The sequence below is a fragment of the Parasteatoda tepidariorum genome, chromosome 1, assembly GCF_982258835.1.
Source record: "Parasteatoda tepidariorum strain Cologne lab strain chromosome 1, Ptep-v5.0, whole genome shotgun sequence".
Lineage (NCBI taxonomy): Eukaryota > Metazoa > Arthropoda > Arachnida > Araneae > Theridiidae > Parasteatoda > Parasteatoda tepidariorum.
The window spans coordinates 101043637-101064908 of record NC_141755.1 but is presented as its reverse complement, the minus strand read 5'-3'; the positions used below and the strand labels follow the sequence as shown (position 1 = coordinate 101064908).

Here is a 21272-nt window from a genome sequence, read left to right as displayed (position 1 = left end):
ATTTCATGGCGTCCTCACTTTTCAACTACAATAATCAAGAGTATTAGTAATTAGAGCTCATACGTTGCTATGGCAACCGCTGCTGTTTGATTTTTTTTTCTTAGAATTCTTTTTTTTTTCACTTTTCCTTTTTTTCTCATTTTTGAGATATGGGACCAGAGAGAACCTATAAATACTTCTTGAGTTGTGAATAAAAGAGAATTTCATTATTTGAACAATATTTTTGGTTTTTATTGCTTTAAATGAGAATCAGAAATTCTAAACTACAGTTCAAACTGGATCATTTTCAATACCAATTCAGGTGAATATCACAAATAAAGAGGGTTAGAGTTGAAGTAGGAAAAAAACGATACCAAGGCTTAAACTTATCGAGACTGAAAAAGTCAAAGAGCGTATGCGTGAATATCTCACACAAACGGAAGAACGAAAGGATTCCGTTCGCAAACGCAAGCATGAAGCCCGTCCCTCACAAAAGTACCAAAGTGGTTGAGAGAACTGAACCTTACCGAAGAGCGAATAGTGACTTTCCGAACCCTTTTCATGCAAATACGATAACTGGGTGTTGATCACCAGTTAGGGATAAAAGGATCCGTTGTCAACGTACCCAATAACTTGCACAAGAGCATAAGACTGTCTTCCCCGCAATATAAATGATTCATTCACTATTCATGTAAAATTGAAAAAAAGCCTAGCTTTCAAATCATATTTCATGTATGAACTTGTGAATCCTAAACGGGTGTATGATGCAGCTTACAATCTCCATCACACACCATTGTACCCATCCGAAAATGTTAATGTTGATCTCGATTGGCTGGTCAATGTCTATTCAGTCATCAAAAGAATTTATATAGAATGTGATTGAGCTGCATTTAAATATGTTTGCAAAATTGTGTATCGAGCAGTTCAGGATTAACAGTTAAAGATGTCCAAGATGAAAACAAAATAAAGTTTCTTTTTCAAAAAATAAAATTAGACAACAACCATTTTGCTCATGGGTAACCTGTGATTGACTTGAGGCGATCACAATTTTCTTCATTTTGTAGTGAATCGTATTTTTTTCTTTTTCTTTTTTCGTATCTTCCTTTCGTTAAATAATTACGGGGGAAACGTTCGTTTACTTTTTAACATACACCTAATATATTAAGTGTAATTTTAAAGTTTATTTTCTTTTTTAAATAGTTCTTAGAAAAATATCTAGGCAAGAGATTTGCTTTTAGTGGATTTCTGCTCAAAAAGCAAATATTGCTTTCGTTTTCATCTCCTTTAAAAATAAAATTTGAATAGATTTATAAATTATTTATGATTTTCCAAGATTTTAGTATTTGATCACATGAACTTTTTATAAAGCATTATTTGCATTTTTCAAGTTTTTTTTTTTAACTTCTTCAAATATGAAAATTTTATACTTAAACCAAATTTTGTATTATCTTAATTATATACAGAGTTGTAGGACGAATCATGAAAAAGATCCCATAAAAAGATTATAATACACATTCACAAGGTTTTAAATGAATCGATATTTTTATTATTTTTATAATTGATAAAATTAGTGAATGTTACGAGACATTTTAAAATATTGAAATATGTATGCTTAAGAATATTGAATGATCCATTTTTAAAGAAATCGTTTCATTCTACCAAATATGGGAATTACGTGAACTTTCATTAGATAAAGATAATTTTATGCATTCTGAAGCGAATCTTCGTAAATTCATCATAAAATGTTGCTCAACATGTTAAGCAGTTACGATCACCACAGTTACGATTCTGATCAAATTAGTGATCAAGAAAGATCCAAAACGTAAAGGATGATGCAACTGTAACTAGATGGTAAAAATTTCATTGGCATCAAAAAATATAAAGAAAAAAAACGTCCATTTTTAAGATTCGCATGATGTGAATGAGAAAAAAAAGTGACATGAGAACTGTGAAGTTTCCAATGAGAAAAAAACTGGAAAATAACGCTGGAAAAACCGTAGAACTCCAAGAGTGAAATGGAAAATAAAAAATTAAGTAAAAACAAAAAGAAAATTAGAAAAACAGCAATAGCCGCGAAAAGCGAATCAGGGCAAAATGCACGTCTACGTGCCATGGATAGATTATCGTTAACAAGGGTATGCAGATGAATAAACAAGATTCTCGGGAATCAAGATGAGTTGATGTGAATAGGGTGGTTAGAAGTTTAGCATTATCGAGATGAAATGTATCCCCAAGATGGAAAGAATGTGAAGCAATAGCTTTATCGCATTTTTTAAAAGAGATTTATCGACCATATTTCTTAAATCGAAATTTTAAAACGCGTCTAATTTATACAATATAGCCAAGGTAGAGCCGTGATGGCTCAGGGGATAGAGCATTCGCCTTTCACTGAGGTAAACTGGGTTCGAATTCCAGCGATGAACGGTCGATACGAATTTCGCATCCAACCACAGTGCTGACATAAAATATCCTGAGTGGTAGGCGGATCATGTGTTAGAGTCCCCTTGCAGTCAGGTTAACCGTGGGAGTTGTTCGTGGTTTTCCTCTCCATGTAAAGTAAATTCGGGTGATTTCAATCAAAAAAGTCCTCCAAGAAGTTAAATTTCTCCTAATACTTTATCCAGGAGTTGCCTTGTCTTCTGGACTGGGTTCAAAATTACAAGGCTACGGAATTGAACATTGGTAGCCTCAAATTTGGGTCAGCTGTTCAATGACGGTTATAAAAAAATATAGCCAAGGTTGCACTGGAAAGGAATTCATTCTCTGTTTCACTCTCGGCTAACACAGTTTTTTTTTGGGGGGGGGTTCACTTTTATTTTCCGTAGGCATTTTTCATTCATTCACTTTATATTTTTTATTTCAATCACTTCAGTTTTCTTCAATCACGTCTGCGAAGTCTTAAAAATCGGTGCCTATTTTTGAACGATTTGAACGATTTTGATTTTTGAACTATTGCTTCAAGCGTTGGCATTCTCAGGGCTTGCTAGACGTTAATGACTCGTAACGTGGATTTTTACGCGATCAAAACATGTCAGCTTTAATTTAAATTTTCATATTTTTGTGAAGGAAATTTTCATCTTCTCACATTAGTTTCTGGGGATTTTTCATTTAGTAACACAGCATATTGAATCAAAATAATTTAAGAGATATTAAATTTAGTTTTACGTTAAATAATGGTTATGGCTAGTAGATTCAAAAAAATGCAAACGAATACATAATTCGACACGACTTTCTAAAAATAATCAAAGCTATGCATTTTTATTTCTTATTTAATTATTTACTTATTTTTGACTGATGCTCAGAGAAACATTTTTTAGAATGTTAAGCAGTTCCGGCTATAATTGAAATTTCAAAAATGGAATAACTCCTCTCCTCTGGAATCAAAATTAAGTAGTTACACAGTCAATTATTTTAAACAAGTTAACAAGTTATGAAATAAAAGTTAGAAATTTTCATCTAGGAATTAGAAAAAAATTACTTGGAAAAATATCCTTATTACTAATGTTCATTTGCGCAGTAAAAATTTCAGCTAGTACAGTAGTATTATAAATTTATTTTTATATTGCGGATGATTGGGGCAAGCCCCAGTATTTTGACAGTCAGAAATTTAAATTCGTTTAAAAAAAAAGGTATGCTTATTCAAAGTAAGAACGTTTTTGTGTCTGATTATGTCACTTTAAATATAGTTCGCACAAAATACCTTGTTTGAAGGCACCCCTGGGAAACAGTTTGAATCTTAGAACGTGAAAATTCGATCATTGGGAGAAAAAGTTATGCACAAGGGTTTGATTTTTTTATGCGCATTGCTCTTCATGAATATAAATTAATAAAAACTTAAAATATTCACATATTTCTGAAATTCAAGATTTGCTTCAATTAAAATTTAAACTTCTGAATCTTGAAGACCTAAAAATATATTTTCTAATCATTGTGTATCATCATACAACTTATATAGTAAGCGATTGTTTCTGTCACAGTATCTGTTATAACATGTTATTTTAACATGTAATATTGAGAGCTGCAGCATTAGACGTCTAATGCATTAAAGTAACATAAAATTTTTTATTTATAGCTTTTGATGAATAGTAATCAATAATCTCAATTTAAGCACAATAGACAATATGTTTATACGCATTGGTTTAGAACAATAAGGTAAAAAATTAAAAAGCCAAAAAAAGTTTGCTTTTAAATAAAAGAATTTTTTTTTTAATAAAACCCTTGGAATTTTTTAGAAAAGCCCAACTTTTATTGCTACCTTGTTAACGAAAGCTTACAATGGACGAACATTTTGAAGACACGGATAAAGGTTTACTCTCACGGGGGCTAACATTTGAAGGCAAAATTCAAATTTGTCATTTTAGAGACAAAAAGTTTTACAGTTTGCTTTTGTTATATAAGATCATTTTGAGGATGGGATAACACAAATTTTAGGCAAATTAATACGCATTAATAATGTCCTACCCAGGGCTACTGTTTGGAAGTTAAAATGAACTGCTTTGCAAGTCAAAACATAATTTAAAAAAATTTTCAATCCAAAATTTTTTTGACAAATGGGCAAACGAATATCTGGTATGGGTTAACAGTGTCGTAATCTGGGCTTAAATTTGGAGCCAAAATTTAAATTTCTGTCTTTTTTTTTTTGCTTTCGTTAAAAACTAGCTAAAATTAATTTTGAATATCATTATTATATCTTTTAATATATTAATTATTATAGTTTTTAAATATTATTATATCTTTATTTGCGGAGAGATAACGAAAAATTTATTGGGATATCGATTTTCTAAATTCGATATTAAATTCAAACTTTTGATTATTTTATCAAAAATCAGCGAATCTTGTGTTGGCCAATTTTGGCGGCCAAGAAAACAAACAAATTTGATTATCAAATGAAAGTTACCGATCTCCTATAATTTTTATTTCAATTTAAAGCATTTTATAAATTGCCAGAAAATTGTTCTGCTCGTTAGGTTGTCACAGGAGGAATTCTAAGAAGAGGACATAAAAGCCACGCAATTATATTATTGATTTTCCTTCGAATAACTATTTGGGCAAAAAGAAAAGTTTTTAAATCAATGAAAAAGTTTATTGGACCAAAAGTTTAAGAAAATATGTACCTTGTGTTTTGAAATGTGCAGTTTTGAGAAGAAAAAAAAGGCAGCAAAAAGAACAAGTTAAGAGGTTTTTTTATTTTTTTTTATTTTTTTATTTTTTAGAAAAAAACGAAGAAAAAAAAACTTAAATACTATTATTGCAACACTGGAGCAAAAACTAAGACTGTTTTTGAATCTTTGTTGAGAAGTGAAATTTGAATTTAATCTTAGGTTTGAAACAGGTGATCATAAAATTAAACATGGAACATGAGCATAAAATTCGTACCTGAATTATGGTTTATCACATTATCAATCTCAATCAACGTCATCGCTCTTCCCTATCAGGAAAAAAAGACCACAACTTGTTCTGCAGAAATTGCAAAGAAAATCATAAGTGAACAAATGTGGTTATAGGAATTTCAAATAATGAAGTTCAATACAAAATTTATTAAAAAAATAACGACACTTACATTATACAAAACGAATGTGTTCACAGTACAAGGGATCACGGGAACAGGTAGAAACGAGACATCAACTTATAATTTGTCTATGTAAAGAACTCCCCTTGGGACAAAGACTAAAGCCGTCTACTGCTATGGAGTCGCAGTCGTCTCAGGTGACCGGGGTGAATGAGGTCGGGATGCAAGTGGCCCTTTTTACCCCTTCATCATGAGGGGAGGATCGTTGAGGTGGTGTGCCTTCTGGTCCTTGTAACCTAGAAATAAAAGTAAGAATTAATAAGTGGACACATTACCCGAGTAATTATCATCAGAGATAATGCAGATTGTACAGTCTGCAAAATAAGAAGAAGAAAAAGATATTACCCTGAATAACTTTCGTTCTAATGATCGGATTTTCACAAACTAAGCGTCAATCTTAATGGTTCCCTGTGGTGACTTCAAAAACGCTCGTTAATTAGTGTTAACTATTAATCAAGTTACGAAATCAGACACAAAAACGTACTTTCTCTGAATAAACATATATATATATATATTAATTTACATATTTGGAATCCTAACCCTTAAAATAGGGGGGTAGACAAAATTTTGAAAAAAATGGGTCGTAAATTGGGTCGCAATAAAGATTTATATACATGGCGAAAATTTAAAAGAAAGTCAAATTACCTCGCTATAAGGTGAAACAATTAAAAATTACCATAAAGAAACTGAATGAATGACAAGAAGGGGACTCCGTTGCAACGCACCAAGAGGAGAATTTTTGAGGCTGCCTTCTGGGCAAAGAAAACAGGTCGTTTTTTTTTTTACTTTTCTTTAAAAATAAAATATGAATCAATTAATAAATTATTTATGGTTTTCCAAGATTTTAGAATCTGAGCGTTGAACTTCCTCTTTGCCTTTTTTTAAAGCTGTTTTAACTTCCTTTTTGTGAAAATTTTGTACTAAAACCAAATTTAAATAAGTTATTATAAATTTATGAAGAGTTGTAGGACTAATTGCTTTTACACCTCAGTTCAAGTCTCTTAGGTAAGGGAAAGAAGGAAAATAAGATCCTGCAAAAAATTTGGAGGACCCGAAAAAGATTTCGATTTTGAAGGAGACTCTCAAGTTTTTGTAAAATTCTCGATATTTCTTTTCGATAAAATTGAAAAACTTAGTAAATGTTACAAGATTCCTGCAACAACATTCCTTAGTAAATGTCCAACAATATACAAAACCACAACATTCAATTTTTAATTTCAAAGACTTGAAAATTTATGGTCACGAAATGTTGGGTTTCAGAATTTTAATTCTAGCATTTGTGAAATAACAAGTAATTTTTAAATTCAGAATTTTTAAAGAAATTAGCTACCTACTTATATGAGTTCACTCTTAAAACTATTAATCATGCATAAAATGTCCTACTACCCTACATGGGGGCCCTAGAATTTGCACTTCATAAGATTTGAGAATGATACTAAGTGAACTTGGTTTGCAGTAAAAAGAATAGATGTCACTTACATACTCATTTCATTAGTTTATTAAAAAGTATAAATTATAAAATTAAAAGAAAGGAAAATTTAGGTTTAAAATACCACTAATTAAACAAGAGAACAATTGTTTTTACAATACTTTTTTAGCTTTGACATTCCTCTCATGAGATAATTTCTTTTCTCTTTTTTTATTTATTATTAGTTAAAGCCAGCTTACGCATTCTTGCATTAATTTTTGCATTTTATATTTGAAATTTCAAAGTCGAATGACATGCACCCCTAGTCCAAAGAATAAAAGTTAACTAGCTGCAAGCTCGATTACATTATATCGACATTATTTCGAAAAACATTAACTACTCTGGTTCAATGAAACAAACTATCAATGAATCATTAATATTCTTGTTTCCTTATTACGAAATACTAGATCACAATTTGTATTCATAATTTCTTCAAAACACGTGTTAAAACTATTATGATAGGTTATTTAAGTAGAAAAAAGCCTAATGTTAGAAAAAGAACAATTTTTGAGATGATGATTCTAAAAATAGCACGGTTTTTCAATCGATGACAAATAAGGCATATCGAACATTTTCCTGATATGCAAAGTTTTTTTGAACTGTGCTAAAATTGAGAAATAATATTTACAACTTTTTAAGCAAATTATTTCGACATTATACTTTTTAAAAGGGCAACTTTCTTAAAGTTAAATGAGAAGAATATTTTTGAATGCCAAAATAAAATTGTGTGTCTGTAATTTTTTGTTCATTTAAAAAACAAAACAAAATGTTATATTTTTTGCTGTGGACCCACAGACATTTGCTTTTCTTTACTCAAATAAATAAGAAACAATAAAAAAGACGATTTTCATTTTTCGAAAAAAATAGCATGTTTAGTAAATAGACAGTCTGAATCGAATAAATTTCTTTTGCAGAATATTTTTGATTTCTTAATAAGATTTAATTTTCAGCTAGCCAACAATTATTCTAAGTTTCCTTATAATAAAAATTTAACAATAATTTAAAAAGGAATTTTACTTTAAAGGAAAACCAAATGTAAAGTACTAAAACAATTGATTAGTATATTAATGACAAATAATATACGTGATAGCTTAAAGAATAAGATTTTGAGAAATGTAAAAATTTAATTAAATAGTTGGTAAAATAATTCTGTTAAACATGAGCAGACGGGTAGTTAACAAATTATAATTTCAAGATGGTTAAAAACGATGACTCTGTATTCGTATCAATAATTATAAAATGTGCAATGTAGAAATTGATAAACATATTATTGCAAATCTATGCATACGTTGTTATTGAAGGAACAAGCTAAAAAATAAAATTTAAAAGAGCTGATACATAATTGCATTCCATCAGAAACATGCTTTTATAAATATACTATTCGTTGAATAAAATATTTCTATTCAATAAAATGTTTTATTCAAAGCTCTTTATCAAATTAGGAATAGATTTTTAGATGACAAAAAAAGAAATATTGCATTTTATAATTAAAAAAAAATTGATTAGCAATAGGTTATTAGCGAAAAAAAAATATGAATGAAATTTTACTCTACGTGCGCGTAATTCTACTTTTTCGTAAGTTAACCACATTTAAATATTAATCGCCCGATTTAAATATTTTTTCATTGTTATCAAATTAGTTTTTTAAAAGTAATTAATTTTCATTTTTCTCTGCTTCTATCAAATAAAAACTGTTAAAACTTTAAATTTTGCAATTAAAAGATTAATATGGTATAAAAAATTTACGCCTCATAATTCAAAATTTTTTCATCCACCATTAAATTAAATAATAAATTATTTAAAAATGTTTTTTGCATGAAATTATCTTTGAGTAAATGGGTTTTATAAGTAGATGTAATTTGTTTTCGAATTGCTTACTGAGTTTTAAAAATATTACTAAAAACGCAAAAAGTAAAATTATTAAGGGATCCGAACTTTGAATCGCCCTCCTAACCTAACTACGGGGATCATTTTTCCCAGATTGCGGCTAGCCCCTATATTTTGAAGGTTAAGAATCCAAATATGTTAAAAAAGCATATTTATTCAGAGAAAGTACTTTTTTGTTTCCGATTTCGTAACTTAATAGTTAACACTAAATAATTCACATATTTGAGATCACCCCCAAGAACCATTAAGATTGACACTTACTGTTAGTTAGTAAAAATCGAACGCATTAGAACGAGAGTTATTCAACGTGATATATATATTTTTTTTTTGCAGACTGTACATACATAAGTATGAATACATAAATAATAATAAATATGAATACAAAATACAAGTATAAATATGTAATTATACAGATATATAGATTTTGATTATATATCTATATCATTATACTTCTATACTTCCATATATCCATTTAATTATATTTCCTATACGAAGTTTGTCAGTATAACAAAGCAACAAAAAACGTGTCTCTACTATACATCACATCACATAACGCTTATTCATCAGTCCAATAGATATCACCCAGTTATAACCCAGTTAATAGTGCAATAACGGAAAATAGCAGGAAACCAAAAAATAGTAGAGTAATAACGGAAGCCAGAAAATAGCAGACATAGTTCATCGCAGGAGGGTGCTTTTTTTTCTCCTCTGATTCCCGGTCTCTCTTCAAACCTGTCCTAAATATTGATCCAACACTCCTAATTGAAATAGTTAAACTCGTCACCACCTTTGCTCCAAACAAATGGCGAGGGGAGTTCTTTCCATAGACAGGTTGCATAAGAGATTGTTTAAATGTTTAATATGTTTTGGAAAAGGTGGACTGTTGATTGCCTTGCTCTATTAATTCTTTATTTTTAGACATAAACTGATCGTTAAAAATAAATTATAATTCATTTAACGTAAGTATTGCTTTTCGGTTTATCTTTTCCTCACGCTGCATGCATGTGATAGGTTATTAAAGGTGGGCATGTAAAAACAAGCTTACGTACAGTGAGGATTTTCTTTCGTTGTTAGTACATTTCCAGATGCCGATATGTGTAATATGTTCTGTTGTCGAAAGGCAGGCATTATATCTTAATTACATTATATTATATCCTATTTCATCTTAATATAGACATTATTTTTCGATAAATAGCTTTTTTAATTAAATTTGTCCTCTATTTCCTGTTGGAATAGATGGATCAATGTGTTTTATGACTTTTTCCATCATGTAAAAGTCAGTTGAAAAATCACTTATTTTAACTGTGGTATGTATATTAACAACAATGCAAATAGAACTCGTCTTTAGGCAATCGATAATAAAATAATTTTTCGATTAATCGATTTAGGTACATTGAAAGAAAAAAAAGTTTTTTTCCAACAGAAAAAATGCTAATAATCGTAAGAGTCATTAATTAAATAATTGTTTTGTACAGTTCTTTCAATCTATTGTATTTGAAGCTTCAAGGCAGACAATATAAATCGATATAGGGTAAACCAACCAGTGAAGGAACACTATCCAGTAAAGGAACATTTTATATATATATATTGATTAAAAATGAGAATTTGAAAGTTTTTCTTAAGATTGATTGGTAACAATAGCTTACTGCCAAACAACAGGAAGTCATCTAGCAATGTTTTGGATTACCTGGTCAAATAGACTTCTCTGGAAAAATTTTTGAATTTGTTATTATCTCCGTAACACATTGTTTCTTTGAAAAAATTATAAGGTGAGTGTTTATATTTATATGTTTGAAGTGGAATTAATTGCATGTAATAGTTTCATTTTTCTCACTGTGAAAAAGAGAATTCAAAATATAGTTATTGAAGTTACGTTTTATTTTTTTAAGCATCATAGCATAATAAAGTACTGAGATAAGGGAGTGTTTATTCACTGGATCACCAAACGATGAGAAACCAGTGAAGGAACAAGTGTTCCTTTACTGTTTTTTTTCCTAAATTAATGAAACTGAAAACAAACTTTAATTTTCTTGCACCTTTAGTGATGTTCCGCATCAAAAGTATGTTAAAAATACGAAAAACAACTTCTAACCAGTGAGGGAACAACATGTTTCTTCACTGGGCATAGATTTCCCAGCGAATAAACAGTATGTGTTAATATGTTGAAACTTTAATTTTCAATTCATGATTACAGAAAAGAGTTAACATTTTCCAAGTATTTATATGTTATAATTTCAAGAATAGGCTTGTTTTTAAATATTTGTATGGCTTATAAATTCATAAAGAGCATTAAGAAATAACCAAAATTGAGTGCTCCTTTACTGGGTGTTCATTCACTGGTAAGAGCTGTTCCTTCACTTGGTCTTCCTACTACTTGTTATTTGAACCTCCAAAACTTTAAAACAATATTATGTAAGTTCTCTACAATTGTTTTTACGTAATTTACAATTAGTTACAAATATGTTGACACTGTCATTTAACTAAAGTTACGAATTTTGAAATTAATATGATTATTTAAAAGACAAGCGAAGCTTAAGTGTTCCTTCACTGGTTAGTTTACCCTACCTTTTACTTGTAGTAGCCAGCCGGCAGCAAGAAAGAACATTATGTCTTGGTTGTGGGAAACTTTGCGCCAAATTTTTGAAAAATTTGTAATTGATTCCAGAATAAATTTTTATTTCTTTTTAATACGATTATCTCTTTATTTTATATTATCTTTGTTTAGTATATCCTTTAAGTATAATATATTAACTGAATGACCTCCAGATTGATTTGCCAATTACAGGTCCAATAACTACTAAAAATTGTATAGGGCATGTATTATTGTTTGCTAATGCATGTAGGCTCCTTATTTAATAAATTATTTTTTTGCGTATCGGAAAAGCAAACACTTACCCTTCAATCAAAAACAATAAATATCAAGTGTAATAGATGTAATTGTTATAAAAACTACACACTTTAGCGTATACAGTTCAATTTTGAACCTAATCAAATTCATGTTCTTACAATAATAAGTTACGTTGACTTAAAGTTGTAAATTCTTATTCAATGTAAAATTTAACAAATGAATTTAGTTATACAGTCAATGCTAAACTTATAACAGTCCCAAAAAATAAAAATGTGACTTGTTTCTACACATTGGTGCAAGATAACATGCTTTGTTACAGTTTACTTCATTATAATTTTTTTTTAAATTTTCTATTATTAGTGTAATTAAAAAAAAACTGAATCTGTTAGATATTTACTGACCAAAATAAAAGTTTCAATTGATGTAACTCTTTATTTTACAGCTTTGCCTATAAATTAAGGAAAACTAACATTAAGTTAAAAGTCATTTTTTCTAAATATCCAGTTCTTAACCTTGAAAATGATACCCTTGTTGTTTAAAAAATATTAAGTTTAAAATTTTTGTCATCTGGTTGATCTTAACTTGGAATTGCAAATCTAAAACCCTGTGCAGTGCGGAACAAAAATAAATAATATAAGTTTCATTTTCCTTCTTATTAATAAACACATTTGAATAAAACTCTATTATATGATTATATATCCTTTAACATGTTTCCCATTTATTTCTTAGTTTTCCCCAACTTTTTAGGATAAAAGAAGAAACAGTTTCTGAAATATCATCGCTAGAATGCAAGCAACATTTACAATTTTTTGACATAGTGATTACTACAAAATTCAAATTTTGAGTCGAAAATCAAATATTTACCAAAAAAACAGTGAAATTAAATGTTAACATATAATTAGTTTGTAAAAGAACCGTTCTTTAATAAAAATATAAAAGTTTAAAATAAAAATCGAAAAAATAAGTATCCATGGAATAATTGTAACAATTTGCGATTTTAAGAAACTGGTGGCTTTGCTGAGAAAAAATAATTCACCGATTTAATTGGATGGGAGTACAAAAGCTTTCAGAAAGAGTGCAATAAAAAAACTATTATTAAATTGTAAACAACTAATTTTGGAGAATTTTATAAAGTGAAAAATATTAAAACATTTTGAACAATTTTGTCAAAAGAAAAAAAAATATCCCCAAGGAATCAGATCATACTTGAATGATAAATAGATTCAGCCCACAGAATAGAACAAATAAATAAAAAAAAACTCATGCTTTTATATTTAAAAAAAAGTAATCCCCTTCTTCCACCTCCACAACAATCTTTGCCTTTCCTAACCTGCAGTCTCCAAATAGGTCGAAGGTTTTTCCATTCAACCATGACAGGTCAAAGGTTTTTAGCAACCGTGAGAGAGTTATAAGTTGTATTCAAGTTTAACAGGGTTACAATGGAGCAAATTTAAACGCAAGCAAAGTATTGCTTTGCTGATTATATTTCAACTGTTTGGTGATAAATTTCCATCTAAAAAAGTGAATGTAATGGATGGTAAAATAATATAAAGAAAACTTCCAGCTTTTCTTTAAAAATTCCTTGACTTTTCCAGAATAAAAAGATTTCCTGATAATTCCAGGTGGGTGGCCACTCTGTTACTTACTGATCCCATTAGTCACTGAAGACTGTATAGTGGTCCTAAATAGACCACCATTAGAATGTGATTTTGAATGCTGAACTTAAATTATAAAACATAAATAATTGAGATAGTTAATACAGCAAGTGTCAGTTAGAGTAATAAATCATAAAGTATGCAAACAACTAAGGAAGAACTCCATTATAATAACTTCCAGCATGCAGATTCTCATAACATAGTTTAAGAAATAGTAAAAATTATAGAGTATATACTTTATGTTGGCTATTTATAATTTCTAGGTGGTTATTTATAGTTTCATGCAAGAAGTACCAATGCTAAAATAATTCCACAATTTTCAAATACCTGGAGTTTGCTTCAAAAACTGGTCTAAACACTTCAAAAAAGTTTTCTTTGGAAAAGTTGTTGACAGAAGGTACAGAGTCATCAAATTCAGGGTCTACGCTGTCGTAAGACTGTCGCTTTATTGGATTGCCTAAGATTTCATAAGCTGAAATACAAGACAGAATTATACTACTTGATGCAATTAAATTATGAAAGAGTGTAAAAAATGCCTATAAAAGATAACAGGAACTATGAGTAACAGTCATTTATAAAATTCCGTACAAAAAAAAATATTCCAAGCTGCATTATTATTAGTAAATAAACAAAAGCAATGATGATCATAAACAAAAGACTAAACTTTATAAACTAGTTAAGGGAAAGAGCTACTAAAATTAAACAGGTCAACTTATTAATCAACTAATAAAGTTCATGACATATAGACAAATTATTTACAATATTTGCATAACTGGTGTATAGATGATAAATATATGTGCATGTTTGTATGCTGTGATCAGATTTTGTCCAAAAATCTAGAAGAAGATATTTTTTTCATTGAACCCCAATAATTAAACAACAATAATTTATATTTTTGACAGAAAGAAAATTTATGATTTTTAAACTACAATGAAATGAATTTTATGTGCAATTAAACAAAAAATTTAAAATGAGTTATTTAAAGAATCCCTTTTTTTCTTAATTACCAATACTAATTAGGTGCAATCATAGGACTTATCATAGTGGTCCTTTTCGACAAAGTTAAAGGGCTAATATCGACTTCCGGGATCTCTCTAGATGAGAATACGTCTCGAGTCGTTGTCCAGATTGAATCTATACTCATCGCTGAAGAAAATCCACTCCCAATCATCTTCTGTCAAAGACAGAGATGTTTTCTGAACCGTGCTAGATAGTATTTTGTGGTTCACTGTAAACGGCACGCATGCTGCAGGACACCTGTATTAAGTTTCTAGTAGACTGTTATACGTAAAATAGATTTTTCTGCTGCATTATGCAGGTTGCGAGACAGTTGTGCCGATTCCACGAAGCCACTTTTTGACTAGAAATCGCTAATAATGGTTTTAACCTGGCATTGTTTCCCTTATGTGGTTTTGATCAGGTTGGCGAACCACTGCTTCCCCCCTCTCCCTGTGAACTATTTCCGTAAAATGAATACCATATTTCTCGAAACCCTGAAATCCTTACGCGTTCAAGAGTTCGTGGGTCAATCACAGGCCGGCAGAAGACTCCCCGTGTAGTGGATGGTGACTGATGCACGTTAAATATGTCGGGGTCTCAAAGTCCTTCAAGTTCCCTTGACAAATCAATACCTCTGGCAGTATTGATTCAGGAGCTCCCTTTTCTTCTTGATTGGTATCAAAATTACAAGGATACTGAGTTGAACCTAGGTAGTCGTAAACCCAGAATTGGGGCGGCTGTTCAACATCGGTTATATTATAAAAATAAAATAAAAAACAAGTAGCCTGTGACTGGTCCGCTTTGTTTGTTTCAACTCCTCGCCATCGTGTTGCATCGTCTAGAGTCTAGACCAGTGATTATCAAACTTATTTCTTTTATCGCCTCCTTTGAAAATCAATTATTTTTCAGCACCCCCCATTTTTTATGCACCCCTAAAACTTAAAAACCACAATTTCATTACTTTAATTAATTTAGTTATACATATTAGTCGGTTCTGATGTTTAAACTTACATTCTAAACTAGAAATTTTTACCAGTGAGAGCAAATAAAACCCAACTTTATAATATTAATAATATATTTTAATCAAATTAAAGGAAACAATATAAATATGTAATCAGTTTTCGTTTTTATACTAATCTAATGAGATGGATGAATTTGATGATATAAGTTTGTTGATATCAGGTTCGATTTTACCCAAAAACAGTCGTAGGTCGCCGCGTTTGGTTTGAAGCGTTTTCACAGCGCTAAATCCACGTTCACACAAATATGACGATGGGAATGCTATCAAAAATCGTTCAACGATAGACCACAATCCAGGGTACAACTGCGGAATTGACTTTTGTTGGTAGCCATTTTTGTATTTGATTTTTATTTCCTCGTTCGTGGTGAGTTCTATAAGTTCTTCTTCCAACTGGGGTGATATTGCTATGTTGACATTTGAAAAAGGATCTAACACCCAGTCTGGTATTTCCAATTTCAAAATGTCCTGGAATCTTTCAATGAAATCACTGTGAAGATTCCTCAAATGTTGGCAGTAGACGAGCAATTCGTCGTTGTTGTAGGATACTGATAAATTGGGAAAATTATGGAACTCACGTCTGCCAATATTCTTTTTGTGTAAGAGCAGCTTGGCTACGAAAGCAGCGACGACAGTTTTTGTTTTTATTAAGTTCAAGTCATCGCCTTGAAGTTGGAGATTCATATCATTAAGCAGTGTATAAAGGTCTGTCAGGTATGCGATATCATTATTTGATGTGATGAGGTTTTCACACAATTCTGTGTCTTTGTTTTCCAAGAACTCTATGACAGAGTCAAACTGATTGTAAAAACGAGTCAGACAATTTCCTTTTGATAGCCAACGCACTTCTGTGTGAAAGATCAATCTGTTGAAATCTTCATCTTTATTAACACAAATCTGATTAAATAATCTGTCATTTAAAGAGTTATTTCGGATTTTACTGACTGCTCTGATGACATGTTACAATGATTGAAATAGTCGTTCACTTAAATTTCTAGCAACTAAATGCTGTCGATGTATAACGCAATGTATAGCAAGCGCATTAAGAATTTTCTTTTTTAAGTACGATATGAAGCCTTTTTGACACTCCGTCATAGCTGGAGCACCATCTGTAGCAGCTGATGTAATATTCTTAAACGGAATTCCTATTTCATCACAAAATAAGATATAAGATAAGATTCTCATCATAATAAGATATGATTCTCATCATAATAAGATATGATTCTCATCATAAGATAATTAAAATTTTATATTTCGACTAGTAAATAATACTACTAACAATAATAACTTATTTAACTACGGAAAATAAATTAATATCATTTCGTATTATAGATAAATATGGGTAATTTCTCATAGAATCTTAGTTTATAATTTAGAACTGGTTCAAATGAAAATCGCCGCCTAAGCCAGTGTTTTTATTATTTGTCATATTTAATATTTATAATATATAGAAATAGAAAACGATGTTTACAATAAGTGAACTGTTTAGGCTTACTATAATATTTGACACTGGACGGTAATGGGATAATTATAAAAAGAAATTTCTAACACAATTTTTTGAACATTAATTATATACGCATTTCCATTTTATATAAAAATGATGATTCTTACATCAGTAATTTCTTATAAAATGCTGTAAAATGCCCTTATGTTAAAAACAAGAAAGAAAGTAAAGAAAACTTCAATTTATGTTAGTTTATGTATGTATAATATTTCAAAACTCTGCGTCTTAGTTTTTTTCCTAATGTTTAAAATAATTTCTGGTGCAATGTAATTAAGGTAAAATTGAATTACTCTAATTTTTTAACTATCATCGATCATGTCCCTTTATCTATCCGCAGAAACTTGTTACAACTTGATTGCGTACGGTGTGCGGGCTATCCTACGAAATCTATGCTAAGTATTTTAAGTTTTTATAACATCATCCAGGGTAGAAATATAAACTAATTATTCGTTATTGGGTAGTAGGTGTGTTTTAATTTTAGTGAAATTTAAAATACTATATAAAGTAAATGAAATTACAAATTATACATCGCCCCCCTAACCCACATCAACGCCCCCCATTTTTTCTGGGCCCCTTAACGCCCCCCTCTAGGTTTCAAACGCCCCCAAGGGGGCGTTATCGCCCACTTTGAGAAACACTGGTCTAGCCGATGAAGACTGGCGATACTAAAGATGGGTAAACAACAAAAAAAAATGTCGAAAAGAAAGAAAAAAAAGAGACAAAAGATTGTGCTATGCTAAAATGCTTTAAAACTTTACGCAACAGTCTTTGGGGAGCAAATGTGGTATCGTTACATAAATGCGATCATAGCGCCACTGCCATATGATGTCACAGGCTACTGCGTGACAAGGCGTTAGCGAAAAGCTTAGCTATCATTTCATAACTTATTAGCTTATTATATGCTGCTTTTTACTTATTTTTTATTTTGAAAAAACCGTCCCTTCCTTTATTTTGGTTCCATCAAAGTAAAGTGACATTCCTTGAAATGAGGCAAAAAGTAGTACACCATACAATTCTAATTTTTTTTATCAGTAAAGTAAATAAAACATAATAAATAATTTTTAAAAGTCATTTTTGCATGAAATTATCTTCTGATAAATGAATTTTTAAATTGTGTACAAACTGTTCTCAATTCGCTTAAAAATTTCTCGAGATATGGTGAAATACGCAAAAAAATAAAATAATAAATAAAAAAAATTAAAAATTAACATAAAGAGGGCCAAACTTTAAGAACCATATTTTTCAGTTTGCTGCTACTCCTTGATCAGTAGCAATTTTTTAAAATTTCGAAAAAGGGGGTTACAGTATTGTTTTTCATATATGTGCAGAAATATTTCTTTAAATATTGTTTAAACAAGAATTTTTTTAAAAATATATATATGTCATAGAAAGGGACAATAAATGAATTTTGAAAAGTAGATTTTTAAATAAAAGGTTAATGAAAAAAAAATTTTTGATTTCCAGGTATTAAATAATAAAAGAAAGTAATTAGAATGTTATAATAATAAATAGAAAATTTAATAGAAATATATATATACAATATTTACAACATATGGGTAAGCAATCCAAAATATGTATAATTTTTTTTTATAATTAAACTTTTAGAATATTATCATTATCAGAAAGAAAATTCATTACTAATAATAATTTGGTTTTAATTGTATTGTTAGTCATGAAATGTTTTTGCCAGGTTGGTAGATTAGTGATATTCGATGCACGAGTATGCCATGAGGCTGTATAGATGCATCCAGTAAGATAGTGTTCTGGAGTGTCCAAAAATAGCATGGAAAAGGAGCTTGCCCAGTTAAAAACCAAACTTCTTGTTTTGATGGTATCGTCTTAAAATAATTTACTTTATTAATAATTTTATATAATCTTCTTCTCTTATCTGAATTGTTCCAATAATTTTGCCAAATTTGTAATAAAGAGTTCCGAAGTTGATTCTTGAGATGTGAGATCGGGAAGGGATATGAGTAATTTTGTTGTTTAGTTGTCGACAATTTGGCAAGGGCGTCTGCATTTTCATTACCTGTTCTGTCGTCATGTGCTTTAATCCATGAGATAAATGTATTTGTATTAAGGAGTAATTTTTGTATTTTAGCCGAGAGTGAATTTTTCGTGCCTGGGTTGTTTAGAGAGAATAGTACTGATTTAGAATCCGACCAGATTGTATATTTTTTAGATTCCTTAAATGAAGTTTGCGATTTGATGAATCTAATGCATTTTAAATAGCAAGTTGTTCAGCTTGGAAGACTGAGTTGTTTTTATTAATTGTGTAATGATTAGAATGATTTATGTTGAAGAATGTAAGACCAGTTCCTGTATTTGTTTTCGAAACGTCTGTGAAAAAATTGTGTGGATCTAAGTGATTATAATTTTTATTTTCGGATAAACTGATTATATTAGTGATAGACTGAGAAGGGTGAAAAATCGGTGTTGTTTGTTTTTCCTCGTAAGTACTGTATTGATAATTTATATTGTTATAGGAAATGTCTTTTAGAGTTGAGTTATGATTATTGAACACGATAACGACGCAATCTGTTCTGAGAGAGGAGATAATTCAGCTAAGACTTGTAGAAGTGGAATGGTAGGCTCTTGTGATATTCAGAAGAAATTTCCTTTGGATTGAATTTAAAGTTCTTGAGATTCTAGGTGAGATTTTTTGGGCCCATGCACATCAACCGTGGGCTAAGGAAGGGATTATTACAGTTTTATATATGAGTTTATGAGCTCTCTGGTTTATGCCCCGGGATTTTGCATTAATTTTATAAAGAGAAGTGAGTATTTGGCTTGATTTCTCCTTCAGGACTTTAACATGTGGACCCCAGTTAAGACTCCTATCTATTATCACTCCCAAATATCTGAAATGGTTCTTTTGTGAGATTTTCTGGTTGTTTATTTTGAAGATCGGGCCCCTGCTTGAGTTGGAGAAAGGGATGAAAGCAGATTTGTCTATTGCTTGATTGAGATTGATTGTTAGCCAATTTTGAATAATATTGAGTGTGTTGTTGGTAGTAATTTCTAATTCTCTTCTTGAATTTCCATATGTTAATAGAATAATAACGTCGGCAAATGCTTGTATAATTTGATTGTTCATATTTGTATTGAGCAAGCTATTGATTAAAAAATTCCAAGCTGTCGGACCTATGCTCAAACCCTGTGGGCAACCTTTGAGTATATGTTTTGTATTGAATCCTTGATTTGTTGATAGAATAGCAATTCTATTTCTGTTGATATCTTCTATCATGTGACATAAATTTTTAGGAAGATTTTAAGTTTAATTTTTTTATAAATTGAATTGTACTGTGTGTTATCAAAAGCGCCTTTAATATCAAGGGAGTTGGCTGCGACGTGTTTAAAGTAGTTTTTGAGATGTTTTAGATTATCTAGAAAATTTTGAAGTGCATGATTTACAGATTTGCCAAATCGAAAACCGAATTGTTTGTCTGATAAAATGTTATATTTTTCCATATAATAGTTGATTCTCTTGGTAATAAGTTTTTCTAGAAATTTGCCTAGACAAGGGAGTAGTGTAATTGGCCTGTATGATGATTATAGTTTCGGATTTTTATTGGTTCTCAGAAATAGCAAGGCTTGCCCTTTTTAAAATGATCTGGAAAGCATTGAGTGAGAGCACATTCTGACGCATTTAATTTACGACATTCACTACTATATCGACGCTGTTAACTGATAATTTTTAGTCCATTTTCTGCGGGTTTTTTTTTAAATGTAAGATTCTGATATGTGATATTATTACGACTCGCAATTAAGAAATTGAATTGTCACTTTTTGATATTTCTCTCGACGCTTTTAATACAAATTCATATCTGTTTCCGAGTATTCTTAATATATTTTTTGCTTTTCGGACATTTCGGCATGATTTTTCGAAATCTGATATTTTTATACAAATATATAATTAGATAAAGCGCAACTTACTAGTTTGATAACAATAAGTTTTAAAATTAATCTCTTTGTTTGCCATTTTTCTGAAAATTGTCAATTTTTAGCAAATTATTGTAAAAATAATAGTCTCACCTCGAACTTAGTAGCAAACAATCAAATTTTAGTTGCTATTGGTGGCTTTCTCTTCTCTCTTAAAAATAAAGGCCACAACCTAAAATTGAAAGGAAAACAATGAGAAATCAAATATTATAATAAGTATTTCAAAGCACACAAGTTCGAAAATTCAGGAGAAAGAGAAGGAACTCAAAAGAGATGGATTAATTTTCCTAATATATTTTGATAAGAGTTTTTTTTTAAAAAATTTTTGTCTGATATACAAGACATTTGGTGGGGGTTAACGATTTTCTATAAACTCTTAAAGTTTGCAGAGAAAATTCTAATT

General features: G+C 30.0%; 1 long non-coding RNA gene across 1 annotated transcript; it reads right to left on the bottom strand.

Annotated features, from left to right (window-relative positions):
* Positions 1 to 5353: 5353 nt before the first annotated feature.
* On the bottom strand, positions 5354 to 21043 carry LOC122271786 (uncharacterized). Its single transcript, XR_015435776.1, has 4 exons — positions 20963 to 21043; positions 13734 to 13878; positions 5540 to 5784; positions 5354 to 5436 (listed from the first exon to the last, which is right to left on the bottom strand). It is a non-coding gene; the product is annotated as an uncharacterized LOC122271786 (long non-coding RNA).
* Positions 21044 to 21272: the final 229 nt, after the last annotated feature.